General features: G+C 38.9%; 1 protein-coding gene across 7 annotated transcripts in view; it reads right to left on the reverse strand.

The window, feature by feature from the left end:
- The window catches only part of GRIK2 (glutamate ionotropic receptor kainate type subunit 2), a 624,521-nt gene that overhangs the window by 483,294 nt on the left and 128,002 nt on the right, over positions 1-13,225 (reverse strand). The window contains exon 1 of one of the 7 annotated variants that reach the window (XM_077303389.1): positions 1,095-1,160. The exons of the other annotated variants lie outside the window; for them this stretch is intronic. The gene's annotated coding sequence lies outside the window, so the exon portion shown is untranslated. Of the gene's footprint in view, positions 1-1,094; positions 1,161-13,225 lie in introns of those variants that run through there. 7 annotated transcript variants of the gene reach the window in all.

The raw sequence follows: 13,225 nt of genomic DNA on the forward strand, positions 1-13,225 counted from the left end.
TTAAGAAGTCACAAGACATATTCTGACTTGGACTGCAGCAGAATAATATAATTTAACCCTCTAGAATTTTAGTTTACATTTTGATTCCATTAAGTTCCTGAACTTACAATGTAACTTACCATTCCTGAACTTACAATGTAGCAAAGCATTAAGCACTTGCTCAGGTCACTTTAAATAAATGAAATGTGATACACAAATGTTCACAAATTTGGGTTGCATTTCCATGAAAGCTCAGCTTTTTTGCCTTAAGCTCCAAGTATAAAACAATTGCTGCATGGTGAGAGTTGAATTTTTTTAATGTAAAAAGGAATTAGCAGACATGGCATAACAGTTAGTAGCAGCCCATCTACCCCAAGCTATGACAGTGAACCTGTTTCTCTGCACCAGACATAACCTGCAGCCATTTTGAAAGAGACACATTTTCATTCCCAGAATGCCAGAGGCTTTCAAAAAAAAATCTTGCAGTAGAGTATTGTAGTTTCCCCAGCTGGGTACCAGAAATAAATTTCTAACTGCCACCAGCAACCTTATTTGTGGACTCCTGGCTATAAAGCCGCACCTGGCTTTTCTTTCAGTGAGAAAAGAGTGCTGGTAAATGCTGCAGTTGGGCCTTTTTGTTCAAGAACCTGAGAAATCTAATAGAAAAAAAGAATTATGGCATTACAGCACAGAATTTTCCTGTAACAACTTCTTCCAACTACTGACATCAAAAGCAGCTTTTCACACAAATGTTACTGCTACCAGACATCAATACTGGGTTAAGGGGGAGGGGGAAATAGTAGGCAGCTATCGGTGGTGTAGTGACTAAATTATGAACTCGCCAAACATTTGCAAAAAAAAGCAGTTTTGTGGAGTTGGCTGGAAACTACAGCTTTAGACAATCAGGAACATTTATATCTAGGGAAAAATATCAAAATTACAAAATATCAAATATTGAGAGAAAACCGGTATAAATAACATTTCCTATATGTGCTGATTTTGTGTTATTAAGTTTAATTCCTCCTAACTTTCCTACCAATCATTGAATTTTTTTCCCCATGGAACAACAGCAGCAACATTGGTAACTGCCAAACAATGGAAACATTCTGAATTACCAGTGGTGACAGACAGGCTTGACAAGTTTGGAGAAGAAGAAGAAGAAGAGTTGGTTCTTATATGCCGCTTTGCCCTGCCCGGAGGCTCAAAGCGGCTTACAGTTGCCTTCTCATTCCTCTCCCCACAACAGACACCCTGTGAGGTAGGTGAGGCTGAGAGAGCCCAGTCAGAACAGTTTTATCAGTGCCGTGGCGAGCCCAAGGTCACCCAGCTGGTTGCATGTGGGGGAGCACAGAATCGAACCTGGCATGCCAGATTAGAAGTTCGCATTCCTAACCACTACACCAAATTGGCTCTCGTTTGCAACTATGCAAGATGGCAAAGCTGATGAATTTCATAAACAGGTGACCTTCTGATGAATACCCATTGGTTTTTGTTCTTGGACTATATTAATAAGTCGGTTTATAGACTGTATTAGATTAGAAATACTATAGAACATAACAATCCTCTGATAATATTTAAATTAGTGAATTTACAATTTGTATATTATATTCATATATCAATGAACATATTTTATTTTTAAAGGACCATTCATATCTCCATAACATGCAGCCATTTGAGGTACATTCCTGGGATGACAAATATGGAAAGCCCTAAGCACCTTCAAAACTGTGTGTGTGTGTGTGTAGAACCACTATCCACTTTTTATAGTTTGCCCTGAACTTATTTGCATAAGCTATTGATATAAAAACTTGTAAGAGCAAGAACAGAATGCATTTGAACTACAGTTTGCTTTCTTATGTTGAAAAGCACCTTGAAGGACTTGCTACAGATTCATCAAAATGCATTTTTAATTAAAATTGCCATACACTGGAATTTCACCATGAATACTTCAATCCTACACACATCCACTGGCTTAAAAAAAAAACAGTATTGAAATAAATGTAATAATGAGCACCATAAAACACAGAGGGGATATATGTAGATCACATCAAGCTTACCAAGTCTGTAGCCCAGACTTATGAAACAGAACCTTTTAGGGCAGGTTATATACAGAATGGGAAACTAAACAGCATTTTCTATGAGAGCTGCCAATCCCTGACAGACCTGGCACACCCAGAATAGACCTCAGTTAGTAACTCTCACAAATCCCTTGTAATCCCCTCTGTATGACTGCTGAATACAGCTCCTGAGTACTGTGAATGTAAAATCATGGTAGTGCACAGAGAAGTGAGAAATGACAGCAATAAGGTAACAGGAATGCATGCAAGAAGGAAAATTGAGAAACAGAACTGATTCTTATCTGATGTGCAGCCAGCCACTTTTGGGGCAAAACACACAGTGATCTACCATATATACTTGCATATAAGTCAACCCGTATATAAGCTGAGGCACCTAATTTTACCACAAAATCTGGGCAAACTTATTGACTCTCATATAAGCCAAGGGTGGGAAATGCAGCAGTTACTGGTAAATTTACATTAATTGAGACACCAATGATTAAATGTTTTTGAATATTTATTTCAAAGAAAAATAGTAATCTAGCTCTGCAAGTACAAAAGAGGGCCAGGAAACCAGAGCAGAACAACAGTACCCGAAGTTGGCAACCTCCTACAACAAGTACAACAGCTACCAAACTGGGAGAATGGACTACTCTAACTACAGCTACAGCTACAGCGCCCCCCCCCCCAGAACAAAACACTGAAATAAAGAACTGTAAAACTCAACACTGAAAGAACTGTAAAAATCAACTTTTAAAAGAAACACAACCCGAAGAAGAAAAGGCAAACAATGCTGCCCCTCAGAAAAAAGAAGAAATAAACATTACGAGAAACAGTAAATCCCAAAGCACCCCCAAAACCCACCTCACCCCATCCCACCCACAGAAACCAAAAGAATAGTTTGGAAGAAGGCAAAAGGAAAAAAAAAAGATTAGAGTCCCTCACCCAAACTGTTGCTGTCCTACAAGTAGCCACAGCAAGCAAGCTTCAGTTTGGAAGAGGTTTCCAAAGCAATGTAACGATTGGCTGGCTGGGAGCAGGCTGTTATTTCAATTACCGTATATACCTGCGTATAAGCTGAGAAGGAGTTTTTCAGTGTGAATACTGTGCTGAAAAATTCAGCTTATACATGAGTATATATGGTATGTTTCCTTCGCTTTATATTATAACCTGCTGATGGGAGATTGTCAGTTGTGGTCATGAAGCTCAAGGGCCCGGACGCAGCTTGTGTAAACTGCATATAAACATTCTAAACGTCTGACAGAATAAAAACAAAGAACCTATACTATTTTTATTTTGTATATTTCTAATTTTTATTTCAAGTTCAATTTACATACAGTATTTGCTGGCGTATAAGACTACTTTCCCCCCCCTGAAAAACATGCCTCCAAGTGGGGGGGGGGGTCGTCTTATATGCCGGGTGCACTTCAGTTGGGATAGACAGAGCTGCCCATAGTGGCCCATAGTACTGTATTTTGAGTGGAAATGTTGAGGGGTCGTCTTATATGCCCAGTCGTCTTATACGCCGGCAAATACGGTACATATATAGATAAAATATCTGTAACTATAATAAAAGGCCTAATGACCTTTTTGGCCTCACAATGACCTTTTGGGTCTCACAATTTAAGGGCCAATGAATGCTCCTGCCCGTGTCGTCCTGCCGCATGAGTGGCTGGCCACCCTGCATCTCCCACCCCTAACTTCACATCCAACAACTTCACTCACTTTGCCTGAGCTGGCAGGTGCCTGGTGAGCTGCCAGGTTTGCATGGGGGCCCTTTGGGTTGGGCTTTTCTAATCTATTATCCTATCTCAGGGCTCTCCCACTTCAGTTCTGCAAGCACAAATGAGGTCTGAGGGGTCATTAGGGATCCAAAGCTGTTCTAACAAATATTCCCTGCACTTTTCCTGATAAAATATGGACTTTTCAATATCCCCAACCTCTATACTTCTGGCCCTTCACTTGCCCTTTAACTTGCTGGGGTCTAATTTCTTCATGTATCCTCCACAGAAGGTCTGCCCAGCAAGGAGCCACCCAAAGAAGTGGGCACTACAAAATAAAAATTGTCGGTCCTCTGTGACCCTAAGAAGCTTGAAGAGGCCTTTAAAACCCTGGAATCTGGTCTCAGTGAGGCTCCCTGACAGATGGTGACCAGAGCCAATGAGAATGTGGGGAAAGTCAGCCTGTCAGAGAGAGAGCCCTCTAAGGCTCAGCCTCCGTGTGATGTGGGATTTCTGAGGAGAGATCCCTCCAGTTAAGGGTGACTTGAAGATTCCTTGCCAAAGATTTTAATGTTGGATGTATTTTGGCAGGATAAAACAGCTGGGGAGGGGAAAAGAACTCTGAGAGACATTGTGGGGTAACAGTTAAAGAACAGTGGCTTCTAATCTGATGAGCTGGGTTTGATTCCCCACAGCTGGCCAGGTGAACTTTGGGCAGTCCCAGTTCTCCCAGTTTGGTCCTAAAACACAAGTGAATCTGCCATTCAATATCCAAAAAAGTGTTGTGCAGTAATCTAAATTACAATTCTATGCTGAGTGAATCCGATTTAAGCCAACTGATTTTAAGAGGCTTAATTAAAATAAAATCTTTCATAGGACTGGAGGTAGAAAACAACAGCAGTTCAGAATAGAAAGTTAAAATTTCCTATATTTCATTATCTACTTCCCCTTTAAAAGCCTTTTTTTAAACTTTGTAATACTAAAAGATCCTGAAGATGAAACTCAAATACTTTGGTCAACTCATGAGAAGGAAGGACTCCCTGGAGAAGAGCCTAATGCTGGGAGCGATTGAGGGCAAAAGAAGAAGGGGACGACAGAGAATGAGGTGGCTGGATGGAGTCACTGAAGCAGTAGGTGCAAACTTAAAAGGACTCCGGGGAATGGTAGAGGACAGGAAGGCCTGGAAGATCATTGTCCATGGGGTCGCGATGGGTCGGACACGACTTCGCACCTAACAACAACAAAATACTAAAAGAAGCAAGCTCATCTGAAAGACTGCTCCTGAAAAAGCAAGCAGGGTAGTTGTACTTGTCTGCAGCAAAAGAAAAGAGTAAAAGCCAGTAGCAACTTAAAGATTAACAAGGAGGTATTTTTTATACCCTGCTTTTCATTACTAGAAGTGAAAAGTCACTCCTTCACAGCTCACTTCTTCAGAAACAGCTATATCTTAGTCATGACACCTCATACCAGCCACACGTTTTGCTAATGTTTACGGTGCTACTGGACTCTTAACATTTTCGACTGAAAAAAAGGTTGAGATTACAACTGTGAGAAGAGTTCAGTTCCCCCTATCACCAGACTGCACTGCAATTGAAATCATTCCCTGATCTCTCTGCTCTGCTCTGGCCTCAATGGCCCAGGCTAGCCTGCTTGTCAAATCTCAGAAACTAAGTAGGGTAGGCCCTGGTTAGCACTTGCATGGAAGACCACCAAGAAAGTCCAGGATTGCTATACAGAAGCAAGCAATGGCAAACTGCCTCTGTTAGTCTTGAAAACACCATAAGTTGGCTGCAACATGATGGTATTTTCCACCCACCCGCCATACACACTTCATACGGAATCAGCAGAAAGTGTCTGAATGCTAGTGCTAGGACTCTATGCCCGGTTTGTTGTCCCTCCAGGGTAAATGATTGGCTGCTGTAAGAAATGAGATGCCAAACAAGACAGATCATTGATCTGATCCAGCAGGGCACCTTTTACATAGTTCTCTTTTTAAATAATTTTTAAAAATCCCCACATGACTCTCAAAGATGATGCTTCTGGACAGAAGAGCTTGCAAATACAATGTTACTACTAGAACTGTTGAGTGGCTATATTCTTTCGGAAAGATTTGTTGGCGGGCGGGAATCAAGCAAGCTTACATCAAGAATTAGAATAACTATACTAAAAATAAGGTGTTGATTTTTCAGATCAAAATTTGAAAGATGGAGCCATTTACACTGCAGTCATGTCAACAAAAAAGTATTGATTTTAGCTTTTTAAAATCAATATTATCTAAAACGTTTAAAACAGAACTATTTCCTCATCTAACTAAAATGGCAATCAAATGTGTTCTTTTTAACATGATTTGATTTAAAATTGTCTTAGCAGATTTAATGAAATTGCTATTATGAAAACAGTAGAAAATGACTGAGAATTAAATGATACAATTACATATACCAATTCTATTGTGGCTTTTAGTGTTGGAAAATACACTGATCTCTCTTGAATTTCCTGAACATTGTAGCTTTATCTTCAGCATACTGCCAAGTAGGCATCTTGTGCCAATATACTTGCAGGCATATTTTAACAAAGAGGCACAGCTGAGTTAAAATGCCCTATTTCAGCTGAGTGGCAAACAGCCTAACCCTGAACATGTTTACTTAGAAATAAATTCCATGGAGTCCAGTAGGGATTAAATCCTAGTATGTATACTGCAGACTGCAGCCAAAACTTTAGGCTTCACTGAAATATTGTACTTTAATTTGTCTATCCAGTAGTTGTTTTTTTTTTCTTTTAAAAAGTTGGATCACAAAACAAAACCAGTTTTTGATTTCTTTTTTAAAAAATCTATCAGGCCATAGAAAAATTGGTTGTCTTTTTTATTAAGCTGCCTCATGAGTGAACAAGACGAGGTTTAACTCTTTAAATTCTATTTTTTCACTATCACTATTCAAAATGAATTTGATATGAATGGAACCTGTAATTTTATGGATGGAGTGAACATGTGATGTGATCTGCCTCATCTGCTTGGGTCCACGGAGGAAGGCTTTTGCAAATCCCCCCAAAAGTCTTCCACAATATGTGGAAAATCTATACATATGTGTGTGGTTTGTGCTTCTGAAGAATTAATCTTGTACCACCAACTAAAAGCACATTTAAAACTGGGATTACAAGTGGTTCAAGTGAACCAGCCCCCCTACTAATTACTGTGATGCATTTGTGGTCTAACTACAATCATGTTTTTTGCTTCTGGCCTTGCATGTCCAGCTCCCAGCCAGGTCTCAGTGGTATAGTCTTACCAATTCCTAGCCAAAAATACCCCACTATGTGTTTGCTTAAAGTTAAATCCCATGTAGCAAATTACTTTTTAATCTTCTAATTGTCTGGTATTTCTTGGGGGGGATGACAAGTACTGCATTCCCCCACCTTTTAATCCAAATTTATTGCTTATTATTATAATAGCTTTGTCACTTATGACATTTTTAAAACAGAAGTAGTTTGGGCTGAAACATGAAAAGCATTACTTAGGGCATTTCTGCACCCGTTAAATATAGGGAAATGCTTACCTAATGTAGTCATTATATTCTGGCCCCTCCATATGTTGTCACTAATATCCAGCATCTGGGAAGTAACCGGCTCACTACATCCTCCATTTTAAAGCGCAAGTTGCAGAATTTAATAAAATGATTCACCAACCTATTTAGTCCAAGTTACCGGAAAGCAACCAGCAGAGGGAAGCTATGAAGGCTCAAACGTGCTAAAGGCACCTGCCTCATCCTGCCCTTGCACTGTCTCTCCCTTGTTCCTGGGGACAGGAATTTCTTTTTAAAAATAACTAACTTCCTGGAGTGACGAATAAGTGGATGTGTGCAGGCAATACCAGAAATAAAACAATTTTTTCCAAAGTTATGACACAAAGCATGCCTCTCTAAAGTTTTTTCTCCACCCCTCCCCAAATCAGGATTAATTTTTAAAAGTATCAAAGGACTCGTGATCCCATAAAGGGTTGTGTTCAAAAAGCACTATACCTCTATGATTCTATGCATAGGCATTTCAACAGAGAATTATGAATTTTAAAAAAATTAGCGGGCATTGTGGGACCTTTAAAACATGGAGAAAGGGGATTGGTTGCCTGGATTGATTGGCAGGTGGAAGCAGGTGGAAGCACAATGTGTATAAGATGTGTTGCTCTTTCCACCATTTCCAGCAGCAGATGTGGAGGGTAAGACATGTGAAAAGAAGGCAGACAAAGTCAAGACAACAAAAAAGGTGAGGAGGGGCTTAGAGTCGCTATATGATTTAGTGCTACACCATTCAGCTGGTGTAACACTATATTTACTGTTGTGTGGAAATTGCCTTAGACCCCACAAACATATGCATTCATAAGTACAAAGCCAATAAACTGTCAATTCATGAATATCATGTCCAGCTGCCAAACAGTAGTGGTGGTAGAAAGTGCCTTCAAGTCACTGCTGACATGGTGATTCCATAGAGTTTTCAAGGCACGAGTTGTTATGATGTGGTTTTCTATTGCCTGCTGCTGTGCAGCAATCCTCAACTTCCCCCCCCCATTCAAATACTGAAAAGTTTCCAAGATCTGATGAGATTACCCTAAAGTAGTAAATCATCTGGAAGCAAAGTATAGAGGAAATTTTAAAGGTGAAAGTCCCTGAAGACCTCCATGCTAGAAAACTTTTTGGTTTTCTGTTTTAAAAATTGCAGTTAATCAAGCTGAACGAAGAAAGGAAGGACTGCAGGAAAAAAATCAACAGACTAGCATCCAATAGCTCAAGATAAAAGCTTTACTAAAAGGTTAATGACCTCTGATCCCACAAGACCTCTTCTTGCCTAGAAGGATTATAGCCCTTAAGAGCAAACTGTTGAAATTGGATTGGCTCCTCACACTCTTTTAGCACTAAATTTGGGTCAATCAAGGTGCATTGTAACAGAGATCCAAGATATAGAGTGGCAGATTAGATTATTGATCCACAAGGAAGCAATGACAAATTAGGGACAATTGACGATAAAGAAAGAATTCATTATTTATGGGTCAAAAAATTGCTGAGAACTACTCAAAAACAAGATGGGAAACATGTTATAAGAGACAGTTTGTTAAAGATATGGTTTAATGCAGAGAAAGATTAAGTCCATTAATCTTACCACAGCACTCTCTGATTTAAACTTTAAAAAAAAAGATAACCTAATTTGTGAGAGTATGGAAAATAGGGTGGAATAAAAGAATGTCAAATTGTTAAGGAAGAAGGGGGAAATTTACCATGGCTAATCTATCAACAAATAGTTTCAAAAATGAAAGAACAAGTTACAAAAGAAAGTGGTCAGTTAAGAGGGAAAACTGTTCACAAAAATTAATAAGAGATGATAGAAAATATGTTAGGTAAAATCTATAAATTATTATTGCAGTATGAATGTGAGAAAACAAGTTAAAATTATATGATTAAATGGGCTCAAAATTTTGGAGAGAATATAAATATGGATGAATGGGAAGCATTATGGGTCAATGAACTGAAATTTACTAAATATCAAATTTTAAAAGAAAATTGGTTTAAATGGTTTTTAGATGGTATAGAAAGAGCAACTAAGTGTTGATTTGAGGCTGTATCAAGAGAAGTGTCCAGATCATGCAAGGTTATGGTACCACTTTACTCAGCTCTGGTTAGACCTCACTTAGTATACTATGTTTTGGGCTCCACAACTGAAAAAGTGTGTAGACAAACTGGAGCATTCTAGAGGAGGGCAACGAAAACGATGAGGGATTTGGAGACCAAAACATATGAGGAAAGGTTGAGAGAGCATGGTCTGTTTGGCCTGGAGAGAAGAAAACTAAGAGCTGATATGATAGCCATCTTCAAGTACTTGAAGGGCTGTCACATGGAGCAGAGTTGTTTTCTGTTGCTCCAAAAGGCCAGACCAGAATCAATGGGATGAAATTAATTCAAAAGGATTTTTGGCTAAACATCCAGAAGAAGTTCCTGACCAAGCAGTTCCTCAGAGGAACAGGTTTCCACAGGACGTGGTGGGTACTCCTTCTTTGGAAGTTTTTAAGCAGAGGCTAGATAGGCAACTGACAGAAATGCTGATTCTGTGAATTTAGGCAGATTGTAAGTGGGTGGGCAGAAGGGATTGTGTCAGTGCTTGGCTCTTGTGGCCCCAGGGAAATGCCAAACACCACTTTGGGATGTGAATTTACTCATGGCCAAACTGCCCAGGGGGGGGCATCATCTGGGCATAGAAATGGGGTCACTGTAGGTGGGCAGGTAGTTGAGAATTTCCTACATTCAGCAGGGGGGTGGACTAGATGAACTGGAGCCTTCAAACTCTGATACTATAACAGTTTTTTAGATGGTATAGTAAAAGCAACTAAGTGTTGTAATGGGGAATGTTGGAAATGTCAGGATAGTGATGCATCATTTCATCATATGTGGTGGACTTATCAAAAAGAAAGGAAATATCATATTATGCCAAAGATATTGAAAATTAAATCTGTATCAGATCCAAGATGTGTGTTATTATATATGATACCAAAAACATTAGAATGTATAGTGAACTTGTTAAGTATATGGTAATAGCTGCAAGGATTCTATATGCATCAAGCTGGAAAAAAGAAACACCACCAGATCTTATAGACAGGTCAAACAAAATAGCTGAATATGTGACAATGGCAAAACGTACATATCTGATGTACAGCAGACTAAAATCAGACTTCAGAAGAAAATGGATCCCTATCTTAGATTATATTGACTATATAGATCAGTAAAATGAGATTGAAAGGAATAACTGAGGGAATTTCCACACATTAGTAAAAATAGTGTCACCCTTGCAGAATGGTGAAGCACTAAATAATATTGCCCCTCCTATGAAAAATAGTGTCATGCCTGCAGAATGGTGAAGCACTAAATAATATTGCGCCTCCTAGGACCATCTTACCTTTTTGCTGTCTCACCTTTGTCAGTCATCTTTTCGCACGTCTTACCCTCCTTATCTGATGTTAGAAGGGGCAGAAGAGAGCAATGTGCCTGTCAATCAATTCAGGCAACCAATCTCCTTTCTCCAACAGTTTAATTCCCACTATTTTTTTTTAATTTCATACTTCTCCACTGCAATGCCTATGCATAGAATCATAGGTGCATAGTGCTATTTGGGTGCCACCCCTTATGTGATCACGAGTCCTTTGATAAATTAGAAAATTAATATCATTCCTGATTTTTTTTTGGGGGGGGGAGAAAACTTTCAAGAGGCATGCTTTGTTGAATAAAATTTTCTTTCATTTCTGGCATCTGGTGTCTGCCTATTCATTACTCCAGGCACATCGCCATTTCAAAAAAGAAATTCTTGTACCCAGGCACAATGGAGAGGAAGGCAGGTGTGAGGGCAGAATGAAGCAGGCAAATTTAGCACATTTGAGCCTCCATGCTTTCCTTCCCCTGTCTGCCTTCCGGTTGTACTCTGGTAGCTAGCACTTTTTAGGTTGGTGAATCCACTTTATGTGATTCCCAAAAAAGCACTTTAAAATGGTGGTTGTAGTGAGCTGTCAGCAGGATGTGGGCGATGTTATGTGCAAGGGCCGGAATATTCAGCTTGCAATTGACTGGCATGACACTACATTTAACTGGTGCAGAAATGCCCTGAGTTATAAAATGTAAATTGTAATACCATGGGTTTCTTCTTCTCTTCTTAAAAGCTATCTTCAAGAAAAAGATTTAGTTTTTTTTACTTTTGTTTTGTATTATAAAACATTAGCTTAAGGTCTTTAAGAAATAATAGTTCTGTAATATGCAACTGTACTACTTTTAAATCCCATTTATCCATTTTTAAAAAAATATAGAGCAACAGCATGATTTAGTGCTGCCTACTAACTTTGTGTTGCACACCAAGTCTAGCTGTACAATAGCCCCAGTGGCATGCCTCTATCAACTTGACACTTACTGATTTAGATGTATATACACCTTAACCAGACACTCAACACCCCTGTTAGCTGTACTAGAAGGTAAATACAAAAAATTCCTATTGTAGGGAAAGTTCGTCCATATACAGCAGGAGAGGTGGAACATTTGAAACATGCCTTTTTCACTGTCCTTTCTATAATATGCAAAGAGATAAGATACGTCCCATCTTATCAAAGCTTTCAGGTTGTTCAGATAAGATTTGCATAGATAAATTGTCAACATATGAAGATCCTTGCACAATAAGACACGTGGCAAACTTTTGTGCCCATGTTTATGATTTCTGTTGTAATTATTTCAAATGAGATAGAGGGTGGGGACTGAGTTGTAAAATTATAATCTACCTTGCTGTATTAAAAACATTTACTGTTTAATTCAGTATAACTATGCTTTGATAATTGTCTTAGGCCTTGTTGTCTGTTTTAGACCAATGAGAGAGATGATTGCTTCAGACTTCTGAATTGTATCTATGACTTGTCTCTGACCATAATAATAAATCAGTTCAAATCAAACAGGCTGGCAATAAATCAGGATTATTTGTTAAAAGCATCATAGCAATTCCAGACTAAATGGGAACTGTGGAAGCACTATGATATTTACCATCCGTCTACCCATTGACGTCATTTGTGACACATAATATTCTTAAGGAGAAACTACAGAAGCTAAAATCCACGTGAAGTTCTCTGCCGGAGGTCTTGAAGGCTATAAGCATTCATCAAATGTTACTGTTTGCCCATAAGGCAAGGGCAGGATTTAATTTCACGTTAATTATATGGATACAATGAACAATCAGAAAAGTTTTCAATAGTCAGTAGATCAAATTATTGCACGGAGCATTTCAGCTATTACTTAGGAGAGAACTAAGGCAGGCAATGTAAACCCTTGGATGAATCTTCTAACATGTCTAGTACAAATGAACCCGCAGAGAGAAAAAGAGAAAGTCTAGAAATCCAGGGAAACAGAAAATCACATCTTTCCATTTACTCAACGACCATATTCTGTCCCTTCTCATCAGTTCTACACACAATTCCCAGCTGCTTACCAAGCAGAGCATACATGTAATGAATTATCTATGTGAGCGTAACCAACCATATAATCCATATGCACAGTCTGGTAGAAAAAGGAGGCCTGACATTGCAATAGCAGCAAGAATCCATTTAATAGTCAGGCACCATTTCCAGTGGAGGAAAAAAAAAACACTTTCAAATAAGACTTGTCTGTGTTGTGCAGAAATGAATTTTGCTGCCCCCTGTTAAGCTTCTGACCTAGATTTACCACCGATCGTGCACAGTGTACATGTTTAGCACCTGTCACCTTTCATTCTTATGGATCCCAAAACACTTCAGCAGCATTTTGCAAATGTTCACCTGTCAAGACCTGCAGACTGAAAAACAAATAGCCTCAGAACACAAGAGTTAAAAAGAGATTTAATTTCATAGTGCAAATAGATCAGATATTAAATACTGAATAAGGTGCACACTTTTGGAGTTAGAAGAAACTTAAGAGAATAATAAGTATTTGCTAT

This window comes from Paroedura picta, chromosome 1, assembly GCF_049243985.1.
Source record: "Paroedura picta isolate Pp20150507F chromosome 1, Ppicta_v3.0, whole genome shotgun sequence".
NCBI classification, from domain to species: Eukaryota; Metazoa; Chordata; class Lepidosauria; order Squamata; family Gekkonidae; genus Paroedura; species Paroedura picta.